This window comes from Tamandua tetradactyla, chromosome X (assembly GCF_023851605.1).
Source record: "Tamandua tetradactyla isolate mTamTet1 chromosome X, mTamTet1.pri, whole genome shotgun sequence".
NCBI classification, from domain to species: Eukaryota; Metazoa; Chordata; class Mammalia; order Pilosa; family Myrmecophagidae; genus Tamandua; species Tamandua tetradactyla.
Window position 1 is genome coordinate 5,257,777 of NC_135353.1, and position 19,827 is coordinate 5,277,603.

A 19,827-nucleotide genomic window follows, 5' to 3' on the forward strand; every position below is an offset into this window, starting at 1 on the left:
GAAATTTATCCTACAGAAAAACCCTTTCATGGGTGAAAGAAATGTGTTTGAGATATTAATTATGGTATAGTTTGTAAGGTTAAGGTTGGAAATGATCAAAATGGCTGCCAGTGGAAGGCTACTTGAGTGATTATGGTACAGCTGCGTATTGGATTATCTTGCATGTGGAGAACGGTTGAGGGTCTCCTACACTGGGGTGTGAAAGAAACTAGGTGCAAAACAATATGCATCATATGCTACTGTTTTTGTAATTGAAAAAAGGAGAATACTTTGCATTAAAAGGCTGGAAGGCTGCACAGGAAACTAATAGCAGCAGTTACCTATGGGGAGTTGTGGGTAACTGGGCAGATGGTGGATGGGTGGGGGTGGCAGGAATGTTTCCCTCCAAACCCTTCATGTACTTTTTGATGTTTGAACCATGTAAATATTCTAGCTGTCTAAAAGTTTAAGGGAATACACTACAACTGAAAAACAAAACAGACAAATAAAGCACAAACCCAAAGTCACTTCCTCACTCCAGCCTCATTTCCCAGACTTTCCCTTGAACTATTTTTAGTCTCTCAGACCAGGGATTCCAAACCATGGCCCATGGGTCAGATCTGACCCGTTGTCTGATTTTGTATGGCTGGTAAGCCAAGAATGTTTTTACATTTTTAAATGGTTGAAAAAAAGCAAAAGAAGTAGGATATCTCATGATTTGAAAATTATATGAAATTCAGCTTTCAGTGTCAATAAAGTTTTATTAGCACACAAACATACCCATTTGTTTATATGTTATCTGTGGTGGCTTTAGTGCCACGGTGGCACCTGACTAGCTGTGACAGAGACAGTGTGACCTGAAAAGCTGAAAATATTTGCCATCTTACCCTTTATACTCTTGCCTTCCACACTGTGCTGGTTTGAAATTATGTTCCACAGAAAAGCCATATTTTCTTAATCCTGATTCAATATTGTGGGGTGGAATTCTTGATTGGATTGTTTCCATGGAGATGTGTCATACCCAATTGTGGGTGTGACCTTTTGATTAGAAGGAGATGTGACTCTGCCCATTTGAGGTGAGTCTTAATTAGTTTACTGGAGTCTTTAAGAGAGCTCATGGAGAAAGGAAGAGTTCAGAGCCAACACAGACAGAGATGTTTGGAGATGCAGAAAGAAATCAGAAGCCAAGGGACCAGCAGTTACCAATAATGTGCCTTCCCAGATCGGCCTTTCTTGAGGCAAGGTATCTTTCTTTGGATGCTTTAGTTTGGACATTTTTATGGCCCTAGAACTGTGAACTTGTAACTTAATAAAACCCCTTTATTAAAGCCATCCCATTTGTGGTAAATTACTTTCTGGAAGCATTAGCAAACTAAAACATGCACGCACCCCTCCCCCACTCATTTCCCAGGGGAAGCCTTTCTACTGGCCCAGTATGGGTAGGAGCCTTTGCCATGGCCTTCCACAGGCCTGGCTCCCCACATCTTAGTCCAGGCCCCGCTGATTTCTAACTGCTCATTTCGGTATCCCCTCCACACGGCTGTCGGGCAGGGGTGTGCTGTGCCTGGAGATTCCTTGCACCTGACTGGCTTCAATACCCTGCTCTCAGCCTAGCTCCTAGTGTAGGGCAGTGTTCTGAAAGTATTTGTTGGATGAATGAATGTGTCTCTGTGTTAAAATTAACTAGGCTTTCTGGGAGATAAACACCAGGACTCAACTTTGTGGTGGACTGGAATAACTGTGTTTACATTCCTGCTTCTTCGTAGACTTGAAATGAAATTGGAATGTGCTTACTTATTTTAATGCCAACATTTTCCAATTTAATAGGAATCAATCCAAAGGACGAGAACGTTTTTGCCTTCCATGGGTACCAGGAGATTGGGATTGGTTATTGATGGATCATCAAGGCCCCTCTTGACCAGGAGAGAGGAGTCCATGCAGGCCTACATGGTGGGAACCCTTCTGGGGATAAGAGAGGGACAGTGGGCTTGTAGGTTCCCAGTCCACACACCGGATCCTGTCATACTGCTCCAGGCTAAGCCTTCTGGGTGTGCCGGAAAAAAATGCTGCCTTTCAGCAATTGCCAAGGAACATATTTGCTTCTTCCAGGGCAGGGATGTGGCTGTTTATAGAACAGCTGAGCGATTTGTTGCATCTCTTTGCCCTTGCCCCATACTTTCTTTCGTGGTTTTGGGCACCTCCCCTGCAGGACCTGTGCTGGCGCAGGGGGTGGGGAGTTCTCACTGCTTCTCAATAGCTTAAAAGTTCTCAAAAAACTGTAATTGAATTCTGCACCCTTACTAGGAATGTAGAATATAAGCATGCCAAAATTAAAAAGGCTTTGCTAGTTTCTATTAAAAACCCAAAATCTTCAATCTCCCAAACTTTAAAAGAAAAAATTCTCATGGTAAATAAAATCATGAACTTTTTTTTTTGCCCTGCTATTTTCAAAGCCTATTATGACAATGATGTCAACACTCAACCCACATGGAGATTCCTTTCTCTACCTGCCCCAGCTCATTTGTGAAGAGATTGGGCATCGGCTCTAGCAGACCCTCACATGGGGCCTGGGGGCTGTGAACCCCCTGAGGAGGCACCCTTTTGTGGTCCAGAGCCAGGACCCCAAGCATTTACCCAGGTCTTGGAGGGGTTCCTGACCCCATAGTGTGAAGACGCCCTGGGCTGGGGAAGCCTCAGTCATCTCCCCAGTTCCAACGTGTGACCCTCTATGTTCAGCTCTGGCTTCTTTCCAGCTCCGTCCCCTTCCTTCTGCGCTGAGCCAGCTCCAAGTATAGGTCCCAGCTGCTCAGCTGTCACCTGGCTGCACGCCCTGGGAAGCACCTCCCATCCCCATCTACCTGCCAGATCTCATTTGCTTGGCCACTAGCCAATCCTGCAAACCTGCCCAAGGCATGCCTGTGTCTGGCTAGGTGGGGAGGGGTTTTGGGGAAGACCCTCTTGGCCTTAACATGCCCTGAGTCCCAGGGACCGGAAGCACATTGTCTGGGAACTGAATGTTTTTTCAGTGTGGGCAGCAATCAAGGGCCGTTTGGGGGCTCACTGTGCGAGATGCACATGCACTGCCGTGAGGGGATGGGGCGGGGGATGACTTGGGGATATAGGGCCCCCACAAAGGAAATTAACCAGATTATTAAATTTAAACATATAGTGGAAAATTTCCCACGACAGTTATATAATAAACCAATTTAGGGGAAATGTTGGAATATTCTCACAGACCCTGTTAATTTGCACCTGTGTAATCCCCTCCCACCGAGATCTTCCTTAAACATGTGTAACTATCAGGCACTTGCCAAGTGCCAGGGAGGTCCCCAGATGACCTTTCCTGCTGTTTAAGTTTGCTAATCTTCTGGAATGCAATGTACCAGAAATGGGTTGGCTTTTATAAAGGGGATTTATTAAATCACAAGTTTTAAGTTCTAAGGCCATAAAAATATCAAAACTAAGGCATCCAGGGAAAGAAATCTTGATTCCAAAGAAAGGCTGAATGGCATCCGGGTTTCTTCTGTCACATGAGAAGGCACGTGGCTGGCGTCTGCTGGTTCTTTCTTAGCTTCTCTGAGGCAACTCTGGTTTTCACCCCTTGACTTCCTTAGTGCTCTCCAGGTTCTGGTTTGCTTAGCATCTCATGGACAGGCACATGGCAATGTCTGCTGGACTCTGGTTTCTGTCTAGCCTGTGTTAGTTACTTCAGCTCCTGACATTTCCTGGGGCTTTTGCATTTCCTAACACCTACATCTCTGTCAGACATCTCTGTCAGCTCTGACCTGTCTCTCTCTCCGTGGGCTCCTTTAAGGACTCCAGTGAACTAATCAAGACCCACCTTGAATTGGCGGATCAAATCTCCATCTAATCAAAAGGTCTCACCCACAATTGGGTGTCACGTCTCCATGGAAACAATCTAATCAAAGGTTTCACTCTAAACAATAGGTCTGTCTCCACAAGATTAGATTAGGATGAAAAGAACATGGCTTTTCTGGGGTACATAACGGTTTCAAACCAGCGTACCTGCCTACCGGTGTGGATAAGCAAATAAATCTGCACGTAAGTACAAGACAAACAGTCCCTGCTTTTAACAGACCTTGTACTAGTTTCCTCTGTCTGCTGGAACACGTTACCACCAACTCAGTGGCTTCAAACAACACAAATTTATTTTCTTACCATTTTAGAGGCCAAAAGTTCTTGGCTTGGGCCCTACCACCCTGGCCTCTGCCTCCGTGGCCATATCCCCTCCTCTGACCCTAGCCCTCCCGTCCATTCCTTGCCCATTTGAGGACCAACACGATGACATTGAGCTCACCCAGAAATCCAGGAAAAACTCCCCATTTCAAAATCCTTAATGATTTCCTGTGCAAAGCCCTTTTTGCTCCATGAGGTGACATAGCCATAAGTTCTGGGACTTAGAATGTGGGCATCTTGGGGGCCTTTATTCTTCCTACTTCAAACACAAAAGCCCTTCCTGGGGGCTGCATCATGGAAACCAGAATGCCAAGGCAAGTTCGAGTGCTGTGGGCTGCACTCTTTTTTTTTTTTTTTTTGCATGGGCAGGCACTGGGAATCGAACCCGGGTCTCTGGCATGGCAGGCGAGATCTCTGCCTGCTGAGCCACTGCGGCCCACCCTCTGCAAACTTTACTTTGGTCTGCAGTAGGAAATGGCATTATGGCCTATCCTGCCCCACTGTATATATTTAACCGAGACAAGTGTTGTGAATTTGAACCTCTCTTACTGGCCATGATGTACTCGGAGTTTCCTGATTCTATTTCATCTTTAAGACCTGCTGCCTCAATATATTGAATTGATTTTCCAGCCCCCTAAAGGTGCCCTGCACTTGGGGAAAACTTGCTTCAGAGACCGCCAGCAGAGAAGGGCCACGTGCCCCACCCTGGCTTTTGTTTGTTTTGCTGTGTGGCTTAATGCCCAGCTGTCCTAGGATGAGAATGCTGGAGTATTGCTGTGGCTCTCTTACCAGAACATTCATCTAATGGCTTTCTTCTCTCCAAGTCGAGGGACTTCTCCAAGGGTCTCAGTGGAGGTCTCGAGTGGCCTTGTCATAGGGGCAGGGAGGGAATGCAGGTCCCTGTAGTAATACAGTCACAAGGTAGGATTGGAGGCTCTTGGCTCTGGGTTCTTTCGCTCTCCCTTTTTTCTTGGGGGAAGAGAGTGGACGAGTCTGCGAGCTTTGTCTTGCCTTTCCTTCTCTTGATGATGCCTTGGCCATGCCTCATGGCCTCCCTATGCCTCCTTCAATTCATCTACGAAATGAGGGGATTGGCCAAGTTGGCTGCTGTATCCACTTGGGGTACCCGAAGTTCCTGTCTCTGACCATAAGTCAAGAGTTCCTGACGCCCTTGGGGCACACTAAGCGGAGCTTCATGGTCCCTGGGACAGCAGGACCCTGTTCTCTGAGGTGTTTGTGGCATTTGAGGACGTGGTTGTGACCCCCCCCTTGGAGAACGCCAGGATGATGAGCATGCAGAATTTTGAATTCTGAAGAATCTTTCTGTTTTTCTTGTTCGAACAGAAAAGGCACACACCTGCTGTTCGCACACAGGTCAGATGGTTTAATTAGATTAGAATCCTGCCTCTGGGCAGCAAAAACGGATGGTTTCTAAGGAAAAATCAAACTGAAATGAAAACCAACATTTTACCTTTAGGTCAATTGTGCTAGGGAGTTTAGGATTGCACAAACTGGACTCTTTCATCTTGTACGATTAAGTCCCAAGGTACCATCACGTTGATAAGGGGACAAAGCAGTCCTTCAAATAACTCACTGAACACTGGGCAGGAAAAACCCCAGATAGAGACACCGGGAGAGTGAAAGTTTGTAACTCTAAGGCTTAAGAAAAGATAAGGACATGTTTAAAAGAACAATGCTGCCTTGGACAAGTCAAAATGCAAGACAGTCCTAAGTGATTCAGTCATTGGCACACTGAAAGGAAAAGATGTTTGATAAGCTTAGCAAAATAGGGTCAAGCTGAAGACAGCTTTGTGTGTAAAAAGAAGGAAAAAGTTTTCATGGAACTTTTTTTTGACAGGCCCTGGACATGTGGGAAGTCCTTTTTGTGTTCCTCATTGCAGTTTCCAGATCATTCTCCCTACATCCTCCCTCAAAACACAACACAACATGGACTCGATTCCAGGACCCCGCACATGCCAAAACAACACCACCACCAACAAAAAACTCACAACACAACAAACAGCCTTGAATCTTATCCGACCATCTCACCCATGTCCCTGACTGTGACTTGTCATCATCTCTAGGTGACCTTAGCTCCTGCTTACTGCTGCTCTCTCTATCTTGGTGGTTTTGACCTACACAGGGCAGGTCCTTCCACCAGCCAGGCTTGTCAGATCCATGGCCTTGGGTCCCCCACCTGCAATCACTCCTGTGGTCATGCACATGTCCTAGACCTCACTCCTGGCCGTGACTTCCTCTCTTTCTGGCACTATCTCTTAAGTTCCTGAACTCTAGCAATCCTTTCACAGCCTCAGAACCCACAAGACTCTGCACTATCTCCTACCTTTGTCTGCCCAGCTTCAGTGCCCTGGCTGGTCATGCCCCCCCACTCGCTTGCTTCTGTCTCGCTAGATCCTATCCCCATACCAACTCTCCTACCTGCTTTGGGGTCTAGCATGCACTTTTCACTCCTGTCACCCTCTTGAGCACTGACGTGCTGATAGAAGGTCAGTGCTTCCACACAGCACTGGCTCACCCCCCTTTGCCTACTTACAGAGATTGTTCCAGCAATTCTTTCCTCTCCCTTCCACGTCATTCTCCTGTCGCTGGCTAATTCCCTTCTTCATACAAATGTACTGTTATTTTTTTCCATCTTAAGACAAGAAAAACAACTTTTTTGGGGGTGTGTGTGCGTGGTCCAAGAATTGAACATGGGTCTCCCACTTGGAAGGCAGGCATTCTAACCACTGAACTACCCACCCACCCTAGAAAAACAACTTTTTATGGTTAAAATAACACAAGCAGAAAACATCATGAAGCATGAAACAAGTGTACAGCTTAAAGAATTACCTGAAGTCGAATTCTTTGGGAACCACCAGCTGTGAAAGGAGCCGGAACTTGCCACACCATCCCAGAGGCCCTCCACGAGACCTTCCAAACGCAAGTACCTCTGCACCACCCCCTGTATAACCCCTAATGGGATTTTTATTGTAATTGCATCCTAACCCACCTGTGTATTCTTAGCACTACAGTTGGATTTTTGCTTAAGTCTTTTGCCTAACCAATTTCTTAACAAATTATAACCAATTATCTATCTATCTTCTATTTATATGTCATCTAATTGTCATCTATCGATCGCCATCAACTATCTCTTACTTTACCTGTCATCTGTCATTTATCATTTATTCATGTGTCATCTACCTATACCTGTCACATCTCTCTCTCCCTCTCGCTCCAGCTATTAACTACGTATGTATGTATGATGATCATCATCACCTTTTAGGTCTCTTTTAACCTATAGCTTCTCCTCCCATCTCTTTTATTCGCTCCTACAGTTTCAGTTTAATTGTTGAAGGATTCAAATCATTTGCTCCGAGGAGTTTCCCTCAACGGAATTTCACTGATTGCATTCCGTGACATAGCTTAACAGCAGAATTTCATTGATCATTTTCCTGTGACATAGCTAAGCATGCTTCCTCACCTTCTGTCTGCTGCACATTGGTAGTTAGATTGAGAGGTAAATCAGATTCAGGTTTGATTTCTCTGTGGGGGGAGATTGCTTTATAGGTGGGACAGCATTCTTCATCAGGAAGTACAGAATGTCTGCTTGTCTCTTTTTGTGTCGTTAGCTGCCATCAACACTCGGTGCTTGGATCCTTAATTCATTGGAGGTTGCAAATGTTATCTTCTTTCTTCATTTATTTGCTTGAGCATTTCTATAAAGAGACTCTTCCCCTCATCTACGGTCTATGTGGGAAAGACAAAGGTTCGATTCTTTCCCTTTATTTACCAAGTTTCAAAAGAGTCAATTCTTCAGCATTCTTCAAAGGTTACTATACTCTGTGTTTTAATTGTTTTGAACTTGTGGATTTAGACAAGTTTTATGTGCTTTAATCAAATGCAGTTTCATTCTTACTGATGCTCAAATTGTCTTATCTTTGCCCAGTGGGACCAAGTCCTTTAAACACAATTCAAATTGTCTTTGATGACTTCCTCATTTGCTGGTCTGACATGATATTCCAGGATCATGTTTTTTGCCCCAGACCTGAAATCAGTGGGAAATGTAATTTAAAGACAAGCTTGGTGTTAGGGAGGCTCATTGCTACTATGCTGGTCAATTTCTAAGCCCCTTTCCTGACCACATGTAGGAATCACACAAAACACACACACAGACACATACAGCATTAAAGATGAAATATCTCTCTGCTCATAATGATACTTCCAATTCATACTCAAGACCGTAGAAGGTTTACTTCATCTCTTCTAGTTTACATGTTTCTCTGTTTTCCAGAAAATCCTAGTTCTCAAGGGCACTAGAGATGATAGAATATCACACACACCTCCATTTGCTTTGTCCACACTATTCATAAAACACACTCAGAATAACTAAACCAGAACTTTTACCCACCAACACGATTATAGGAGAAAGTTTGAAAAGTGTTTGTGCATCTGCTCTTTCCACTCTCCAGGTTCATTCTTACTGTTGGGGTGTGTTGGCCAGTTCGTACTCCTCCCTCACCTTTATGAACCACATGTCTCCTCGAATCGCCACCCTCCAGTCATTCTGGCTGCCCAAAGCTCATCCTCCAGTGTGTTCCTAAGACAGGCGTCATGGGCACACACCATTCTCCCAGTGTCTGCGTGTTGCTGACAGTTTGCTGCATTTACACGTGAACGCGAACTCAGTTGGATATGAATTCCTTGGCTCAGATTATCTTACCTTGATTATCTTAAATTTTCTTCTGGCCAAAAGCGATATGCTGGAATGCTTTCATTGTCCACAGGACTGTTATTCTGCTAATCTTTCTCTTTTTTCTTTTCAAAGCTGTGTATGGGTTTGTTTTTGACCGTCTTCTGTTACTCAGTTATACATGACAATGGTTTTCCTGAATTTATAGAAGGAAGATATATGATAGATTTTCTGATTTTACATGTGAAAAGTGCCCTCTTCAGTTGATTTTGGGGAACTGTTGAAATATGGAGACTTATTTTCTGAGATCTTTTCACTTGTTCTCCTCCCCCACTTTTTCTGGTCCTTCTCTCTCTCTCTCTCTCTTTTTTTCCCCCTCCGGTCTTGCTTTATTTGTATTCTATTCCCAGAAGTTCCTCCTTAGTAGGAAGCTTTCTTTTGGAAGGAAGCTTTGGTTGGTTTTGAGAGTCATTGCACTCCATCTGTCCTAGCCCCTTTAGGTCTTCAGGCTGATGGTGAGGACTCCCTCTGGCAGAGGGAGACCTTTGGCCCCTTATTCACTGTGTGCCCAGCTGCTGACACGGGCTGATGTCATGGAGAACCCCGCAGATGTGAGTGAAACCACAAATCATTTGCACAGCCTCCTGCCACCCATCTCCTGGAGGAATGAGAGCTTTCAAAGCCCTGACTGGTAACAAGTGACAGGAACAGATGCACCCTCCCCCAAGATTTCTTTCATCCCCTCCTCTGAGCAGATTTGGCCAATAGAGGTGGAAGGCAGCTTTATCACTAGGCCAGCCGGGACCCTGAGTCAGGGTGGGGCAGATCTGTCGGGCAGCATGGTTTGTACTTGTGTTCTCTCTCTCTCTCTCTCTCTCTCTCTCTCTCTCTCCAAGCTCTCCTGGCTTTGCAGCTCCACCAACCTTCCAGGCATCCCTATCCTCAGACCACACCTAGGGCTGCAAACCAGAGATATGAGGACATGACAAGGTGTGTTTTGTACCCTTTGTCCACTGTGTCACTACTCAGTCAGCCACACCTCGGACCGCCACCTCCACTCCAAGAAGAAAAAGTTGTTGAGAGATTTGCAGCGTCTTTCCCTGGCCTGAGGGCTCTGGGTCTGCCCTCCATCCCTGTGCTCCGACCAGGTCAGGAGATTTGCCTGGTCTGGTTAGCAGAGACTCAGGTGAAGGGGTGGGGGTGGGGGAGAAGGAGAGGTACTCACACCTGCTGTCCCCTCTCAGAGCCAAGCTGTTTCTACCTCCCTGCAGTTTTCCCTCCCAGAACAGTTCTCTGGGATCCCTTCCTCATCCCAACATGCACAACCCCACGGCAGCAGGCAACTGCCTCCTCCCGAAAGTGGAATGGCCATCTGGACCGAGGGGTGAGTTCCTCCTGCAGGGCTCTCCATGTGGTCTCATAGTGCCAGGACCCCAAATCCTGGAACTGCAACCGTCCCAACTTGAGGGACAGTTGACCAATCCCTACCAACATGCAGCTTCCCTGGAGTTGCCTAACAGCTCTTCTGGATACTTTCAGATCATTGCAACTAAGCTTGCAGAATTTCCCAGAACATTTTCACATTGGTCTTCAGGGAGGCAGAAAGTAGGATGATGTGAAGGACCAAAGAGGGGATGCTGAATTAATCAGACCTGTCAGGACTGAGCCTCTAAACTCTGCCTTATCCCTGCTTCTCATCAGAGCCTGGTCTAGAGTAGGCTTTTCTCCAGGGCGTGGCCTTACTCCTAAGGTGTGGCCTCTCCGGTACTTCTCCAGGTGTCCGAGTTTGACTAGGTGTTCACGCTGTCTCTGCTCTCGGCGTGGCCAGCAACTCGAACATTCCCTCTTGCTGCTGCACTTCCAGGACCTCTGCTCTGCTCTCCTCCCCAAAGCATGCGCAACCCTGCCTCTGGCCAAGGAGTCATGAGGCACTCATGCCTCATGCAGCTCCACCCTCAAGGGCCCAGCCCTGCAGATTCCAGCCACTTTGGCTGCCCCAATCTCGGATCTCTGCCTCCTTAGGCAGGAAGTTGCAGCAATCAAGGGGGCCCACCTTAGCAGTCTCCCTTCTCTCAGAGATGCAGTCTTGTGCTGCAGGTGGTCCAGTAGTGGGAACAATCACTTCGTCTCTTGGGCCCCGTTCTATGGTGGTTTTGGATGGGGTGGCTGGTGGTCATTTTGCTGTTGGTGGTAGTGGAAGTCCAACCTTCCTCTTTTGAACCAAACCAAACCAGGTCTCTCATCTACCTTCATCTTCTGTTCCAAGAGAAACATCCCACCTTCTTTTGGCTTTTCCTTGGGACTCTGGTTGGACATTCCTTTTAAAACGTTTTCCCTGATCTAAGACATATCACTCTGAGTCTGATCTGAGCACTCAAAGACAATTCTCTCTTCCTCCTTCTAGCACGCCTATTAAACACAGCCTCAGAAAATGTTCTCAACTTAGGGGTAATATCAGACTTTTGGCTCGTTGCACTAACTGCAAATCAATCCCCCAGGGTCATTGCTAAGCCAGAATTCTTTCATGTTGTATTAGTTCCCTTTTTTAAAAATTCAAGTGTAGGACTAATATTTGTCCCTGTTAAATTTTATCTTATTATTCCAGACCAGAGGATCTTTCTTGCTCCTTTGAGGGGGCAGGTGCCTCATGATAGACAGAAGTAGCTCTTTTTTATCCAAGTACTGATTTCCCTGTCTGGTCAAGTCTCCTCCTGGCAGGATAGTCTTTCCTTCGGTTTCTGCATGTCACATTCATCCCTAGCCTTTGTAACGACATTTGCTTCTTTTCAGGTTAGCAGAGCAAACTCTGTGCTCCTCATTCCCCCTCCCTATGAACAGTGTAGGCATCTGCTGCGGATTCAGTGGCATTCAGTTTATCATCCTCCTCTTGCTCCTCTATTTGCAACATTGAATCATTTCAACCTTATTGGAAAGCACCAATTGGCCAAAGTACTCCTCTTGTACTTTGTAGCTTACTTTTTCTACCATTTCCTTCATTGCATCTAGAGAAATCTTTCTCTTCTCTATTTAGCTGGAGTATAGAAAACTGCTCCCTTCTTCCAGCATTGGCTGCCAACCTGCCTCTAATATGCACTCAGTTAGGGCTTAACTTTGGACAGGAAATTAAATGGGTTGTTGGGGATTGACTCATGTTCTCCCACAGGACACATATTCAGGTCTTAATCTGTGTTTGTGGGTGTGAACCCATTTGTAAATAGGGCCTTGGAAGGCGTTATTATTAGTTAAAGCATGGTTTCATTTGTGACTAGGATCTTTGAAGATTCTATTTAGATGAAGTCACCTTAAGTCAGAGTGGACCTTAACCCACATGACTGGAGTCCTTATAAGCAAAGGAAATTCTGACATATTCAGAAGAAGCCAGAAGTCAGCAGAAATTCACGGAACAGATACAAGAAGAGCAATATTGCCATATGACAGCGGGTTGCCAGAATTCTGTAGACTCCAGGAAAAAACAAGCCCTGCCGATACCTTGACTTTGAACTAATTCTAGCCTCCCAAACCACGAGGTGATAGATTTCTGCTTAAGCCAACCCATTGGGTGATATTTGTCATAGCAGCCTCTGCACATTTAGACACAGGTTTTGGAGCGTTTTCTGCTGCTGCCTTTGTCGCAGTCCCAGTGGATTCTCTCCAGCCTTCTGGCATCTCTTTGTGGCAGCAAATTTATTATCTTCTGAGTCTGTTCGCCAGTAGATGCTGAGAGCTACTCCTTGTATCCTTTCTTTCACTTCATTGAATTTTGTCCTGGTCCACTGACTAGTACTGTCAGTTGGTAATTTCCAGCAAATGACCCTCCATTACTTCTTTATCCTGGGGCCAGCAGTGAAGATGCTCCAAGGCACTTGAAATGCACTCACCCTTTTTGATCCATGCACCTTTCTGGGTGCTTGGCCTCCAGATTCTGGTGCTCTGCCTGTCTCTCCTCATTACACTCTTACCGCTTCCTAGTTAGGTGCCAGGGTTGGGAAAACTCATTTCATTTGATAATCCTGCCCCTCAGTGACCTGGGCTTTTTTCTCCCACTGGTATATATAACATTGCCCCCACCCCACCCCCATACTCTGTGGTTTATTTACATGCAAGGTCTTGTTAACATCCTTTGGCCCTCCACATTTACTGCGATATATAGGTATTACTTCCCCCATTATAGAGAGGGAAAAAAACAGAGATTCATAGCACTAGATTCCAGTTTAGAAATCATGAAAACAATAAACATCATTTGCCAAGAATATGGCATGGCAGCTGTAAGGATGGGCCTCTCAGACCTCTGATGCAGGGAGTCTGCGGGGCTTTGCAATCCATCCTCATGTTGGCACTGCTTCCCACGAACGACCCTATGCTGCTGGGCACTGGGGCAGGTCGGACCTGGGAGACATGGGACTCTTCTGACAGCTGACTTGGGCTCCAGGACTCCCTATAGCCTTGTTGAACCTTCCTTAGAATTGCACCACAGTTTGCCATGTAACCTTCCAATTTCTCTTCTTTTCTTCTCTTGGAGTCGGATGCAGTCTAAAAGCTCTCCTAGCCTTTCTGGGCTCCTTCTCCATTTTCTCCACAGAAATGATCCCTAATCAATGTCTTGGGTGTTTCATTCCATCTTGGTGTCTACTTCTTGGAAGACCCAGGCTAACGTACCAGGCATTGTGCTAAGAACTTTACATGCATTTTTCCAACCAATCCTCATAGCCAACTGAGGAGGTAGGGGAATATTATATATATATATTATATTATAATTACCAATTTAAAGATGAGGAGCATTCATTCTTTTCAACAGTATTTTTTCAGACTACAAAGCTAATGTGGTGATGAACAGAATAAAATTGAATCACCAGGGTGGGCCACAGTGGCTCAGCAGGCAAGAACGCTTGCCTGGAATGCCAGAGGACCCAGGTTCGATTCCCAGTGCCTGCCCATGTACACACACACACACAAAAAAAATTGAATCACCACTTCCTGGTCAGTAGGCTCCCCAGTGGGGAGTGCCCCAGGACCATTGTGTAGAAAAAGCAGTAGGATAGATTGGAGAGAGTGCAGGGGCACCTCTTGGAGAAGGGCTGCACCACTATCTTGCCCAGGGGACAAGTCAAAAGCATTTAATTGCACAGAGGATGGTGCTGACCATTTGCAGTCACCGTGGATAGATGATTGTGAGAAAGTCTCCATCCACATTCCCACCATCCTGCCAGAGTGGAGAGAAAGCCCAGGTTGCTGATTCACCTAGCCTTGGCCGGAGGAAGTGTTGCCACTGCTAAGACAATGGGGGTGAAATCTCCATGACATAATTGCCTCACTTGTTCCATCAGTTGTTGCGCATGGATTAAGGGCCTCTATGTCCCAGGTATGATGATCTTGGTGGTAAAGGTCTCTGCTCTGAAGGGGCTTATATTCTTTGCGGGGACAGACCATGAACAAGTAAGGAAACAAATATCTAGCATGACCTCAGATGGTGATAAATGCTCTGAAGAAGATACAGCAGGGTGATGGAAAAGGTATTAAAGGACTCAGATTTACTTTTGGCAGAGTAGTCAGGGAAGATCACTTGTTGGGCTTGCCATTGCTGGCAGCCAATGCAGTCCCAAGTGAAACATGATGTCTAAAGCCATGGCATTGACTGAGTTGACCTAGAGCAGTGGTTCTCAAAGCTGAGGGTACCTCAGAACCACCCGTATGGCTCATTAAAATACAGGCTGTTGGGCCCCACCCCCCAGTGGTTTTAATTTGGGAGTTGTGAGGTAGGGCTTCAGAGTTTTCTTTTCTATCAAGTTCCCAGGGCCTGTTGTTGCTGCTGGACCCAAGACCACACCTGAAGAACCAATGCCATCAAGGGTGAGTAGCTGAGAATAGAAGAAGACTGGGAACTAAACTGAGATTGAGAGGTTGGAGCATGGGCAGGTGTGGATGAGATAAGAAGAAAAGCAGGAGAGTACCATGTCCAGAATTGGGTGAAGACAGTGAAAAAAAGCAGGAGTAATCAACTACATCAAATGCTACTTTGGGGTCTGAGGGCTGAGGACTGAGATATCATTATTGGATTTGGTAAGAGAAAAGTCATTGGTGATTTTGTTAAGAAACATTGCCATGGTGGGTACAGATGAAAACTTTGAGGGTTAAAGAAAGTTTAGGAGAAGAGGGGGCTAGAGACAGGGAGTGGCAAAGGATCTTTCAATGAACTTTTCTTTCCAAGGGAATAGAGAAACGGGGCAGTAGCTGGAGTGGGATGTAGGGTCAAGAGAAGTTCTTGATTTTTCAAGGTGGACCATTTTATCGTATACTGGTACAGACTGCTGAGATGAGAAGAGGGAAGAGACAGGTGGGTTTGAGGGGAGGAGTAGGCATGAAATAGCTGAGTGGGAGAGCCAGCTGACCAGGAAAATGGAGTCAAATTGCTGGGTGGTTCTAAGGATCCATTTGAGATTAGTGGTCATGCACTTAGAGGGAAACCAGTCAGCACTATGGTACCGGGGTCTGGCCAGGTGACTTTGATGTGAGAAGAGTGGGGTGAAGGAGCTCAGGGTACGTGCAAAGGAGTGATCATCATGTGAGCCTGTGAGTTTTAAAAAAATTTTTATTAATAAAATCGATCAACGTACAACACGAACATTCTTAATGTATGAACATTCCATACTTGGTGTGCGATCAATGGCTCACAATATCATCACATACTTGTATACTCATCACCATGATCATTTCTCAGAACATTTACATCACTCCAGAAAAAGAAATAAAAAGAAAAAAGAAAAAACTCATACGTATCACCCCCTTACCCCTCCCTCTCATTGACCACTAGTATTTCCCTGTACTCAATTTATTTTAACATTTGTTCCCCCATTATTTATCTACTTTTAATCCATATTTTTTACTCATCTGCAATACTGTAGATAAAAGGAGCATCAGAACAACGTTTTCACAATCATACAGTCACTTTGCGAAAGCTATATCATTATACGATCAACTTAAAGAAACTTGGCTGCTGGAACACAGCTCTACAGTTCCAGGCACTTTCCTCTAGCTTCTCTAATACACCTTAAACTAAAAAGGGGAAATCTACATAATGCATAAGAATAACCTCCAGGATAACCTCTCGACTCTGTTTGAAATCTCTCAACCACTGACATTTTTTTGTCTCATTTCTCTCTTCCTCCTTTCAGTTGAGAAGGTTTTATCAATCCCTTGATACTGAGTCCCAGCTCATTTGAGGATTTCTGTCCCACGTTGTCAGGAAGGTTTACACCTCTGGGAGTCATATCCCATGTAGATATGGGGACGGCAGTGTGTTTTCTGGCTGTGTTGGCTGAGACAGAGAGGCCACATCTGACCAACAAAAGACGTTCTCTGGGGGTGACTCTTAGGCCTAATTTTAAGTAGGCGTAGCCTATCCTTTGCGGGGAAAAGTTTCATATGAACAAACTCCAAGTTTGAGGGCTCAGCCTATTGATTTTGTTGTCCGCACTGCTTGTGAGAATATCAGGCCTACTCCAAATGGGGAACTTGAATTTTCCCCTTTTCTCCCCATTCTCCCAAGGGGACTTTGCAAATACTTTTTTATTCACTGTTCAAATCACTCTTGGATTTATCAGGGCATCACTCTGGACAAACTTACAAAATGTCATGCCCTACTCATGGTTCCATGTACTTATGGTGTTCAATTAAAGTGTCCATATAAGTTATATTAGAAATGCACTAGTCAAAATATAAATTTTGTACCAAATAAACATTTTTTTTGCTTTAGTCTCACACATAAGTGAAAGCTTTAAAATATGAATGACCATGTATTTTCAATACCATGCAATATTGGCATTCCTTTGTTCTTCCTTATGCAAGAACATTTTTTAATTTGTACATTTAGTCTGTTCATTGTACACTTTAGGCATTCCTAGATTATACTATCTCAGACTTTATTGTTCATCTTTCGTTCTGATTTCATTTGTGCCCCCAGCCCTCCTCCCTCTATCATTCTCACATTCAGCTTCATTCAATGTACTTACATTATTGTATTACAGTTAGGTAGTATTGTGCTGTCCATGTCTGAATTTTTACAATCAGTTCTGTTGTACAATCTGTATCCCTTCAGTTCCAAATACCCAATATCTACCCTATTTCTATCTCCTGATTGTCTCTGTTCCCAACTGAAATTCTCCAAGTAATTTCAGTTCAGATCAGTGAGACCATACAGTATTTGTCCTTTTGTTTCTGGCTAATCTCACTCAGCGTAATGTCCTCAAGGTCCATCCATGTTGTTACATACTTGACTTTATTCCGTCTTACAGCTTGCATAATATTCCATCGTATGTATATACCACAGCTTGTTTAGCCACTTGTCTGTTGATGGACATTTTGGCTGTTTCCATCTCTTCACAATAGTAAGTAATGCTGTTATAAACATTGGTGTGCAAATGTCCGTTTGTGTCCTTGCCCTCATGTCCTCTGAGTAGATACCTAGCAATGGTATTGCCGAGTCATATGGCAATTCTATGCTTAGCTTCACGAGGAACAGCCAAACTGCCTGCCACAGTGGTTGTACCATTTGACATTCCCACCAACGGTGGATAAGTGTGCCTCTTTCTCCACATCCTCTCCAGCAACTGTCGTTTCCTGTTTTATCAATAATGGCCATTCTGGTGGGTGTGACATGATCTCTCATTGTGGTTTTGATTTTCATTTCCCTAATAGCCAGGGAAGTTGAGCATCTTTTCATGCACATTTTTGCCATTTGTATTTCCTCTTCTGAGATGTGTCTGTTCATGTATTTTGCCCATTTTGTAATTGGGTTGTTTGTCTTTTTGTTCTTGAGTTGAGCAATCTCTTTATTCTGGATACCAGACCCTTATCTGATATATTGTTTCCAAATATTGTCCCCCATTGTATAGGCTGTCTTTTTACTTTCTTGACAAAGTTCTTTGATGCACAAAGTGTTTAATTTTGAGGAGTTCCCATTTCTTTCTTTCTTTCTTCAATGCTCATGCTTTGGGTGTGAGATCTAGGAAACTGCTTCCTATTATAAGTTTATAAGACATTTCCCTACATTTTCTTCTAAAAGTTTTATGGTCTTAGATCTAATGTTTAGGTCTTTGATCCATTTTGAGTTAATTTTTTGTATGAAGTCTGAGATATGGATCCTCTTTCATTCTTTTGCATGTGGAATCCAGTTCTCTAAGCACCATTTATTGAAGAGACTCTTCTGTCCCAGGTGATTTGGCTTGACTGCCTTATCAAAGATCAATTGTCCATAGATGAGAGGGTCTATATCTAAACACTCTATTCTATTCCATTGATCAGTATATCTATCTTTATGCCAGTACCATGCTGTTTTGACCACTGTAGCTTTGTTATATGCCTTAAAGTCAGGTAATGTGAGGCCTCCCACCTCATTTTTCTTTCTCAACATATTTTTAGTTATTCGGAGCACCCTGCCCTTCCAGATAAATTTGGTTATTGATTTTTCTATTTTTGAAAAGTAAGTTTTTGGGATTTTAATTTGTATTGCATTGACTCTGTAAATCAATTTAGGTAGAATTGACATTTTAACTCTATTTAGTCTTCCAATCCATGAACATGGTATGCCCTTCCATTTATTTAGGTCTTCTGTGATTCCTTTCAGCAATTTCTTGTAGTTTTCTTTGTATAGGTCTTTTGTATCCTTAGTTAAATTTATTCCTTAATATTTTATTATTTTTTGCAATTGTAAATGGAATTTTTTCTTGATTTTCCCATCAGATTGTTCATCATTAGTGTATAGGAACACTACAGATTTTTGAGTGTTGATCTTGTAACCTGCCACTTAGCCGTACTCATTTATTAGCTCTACTAGTTTTGATGTGGATTTTTTTTGGTTTTCGACATATAGTCGAAACCATTATCTGAAAACTGTGAGAGTTTTACTTCTTCCTTTCCAATTTTGATGCCTTGTATTTCTTTTTCTTGTCTAATTGCTCTGGCTAAAATTTCCAAAATAATGTTGAATAACAATGGTAATAGTGGACATCCTTGTCTTGTTCCTGATCTTAGGGGGAATGTTTTCAGTTTTTTCTCATTGAGGATGATAGCTGTGGTTTTTTTTCATGTATTCCCTTTATCAAGTTGAGGAAGTTCCCTTCTATTACTATCCTTTGAAGTATTTTCAACAAGAAAGGATGTTGAAATTTGTCAGATGCCTCTTCTGCATCCATCGAGATGATCATGTGGTTTTCTGCTTTGATTTGTTGATATGGTGTTTTACATTAATTGATTTTCTATGCTGAACCATCTTTGCATACCTGGGATGAATCCTACTTGGTCATGATGCATAATTCTTTTAATGTGCTGCTGGATTCGATTTGCAAGAATTTTGTGGAGGAATTTTACATCTCTATTCATTAAAGAGATTGGTCTGTAATTTTCTTTTCTTGTAGTATCTCTGTCTGGCTTTGGTATGGGGATGATTTGGGTTCATAGAATGAGTTAAGTAGCCTTCCCTCCTCTTCAATTTTTTTGAAGAGTTTGAACAGAATTGATACTAATTCTTTCTTGAATGTTTGGTAGAATTCACATGTGAAACCATCTGGTCTTGGACTTTTCTATTTTGGGAACTTCTTAATGGCTAATTCAATTTCTTTACTTGTGATTGGTTTGTTGAGGTCATCTATTTCTTCTTGAATCAATGTTGGTTGTTCATACCTTTCTAGGAATTTGTCCATTTCACCTATATTGTCTAGTTAATTGGCATGAAGTTGTTCATAATATCCTCTCATTACCTCCTTTATTTCTGCGGGGCCAGTGGTTATGTCTCCTTTTCTGTTTGTTATTTTATTTGCATCCCCTCTCTTATTCTTTTTGTCACCCTCACTAAGGGTTTATCAATCTTATTGATTTTCTCATAGAACCAACTTCTGGTTTTGTTGATCTTCTTGATTGTTTTCATGTTCTCAATTTCATTTATTTCTGCTCTAATCTTCATTATTTCT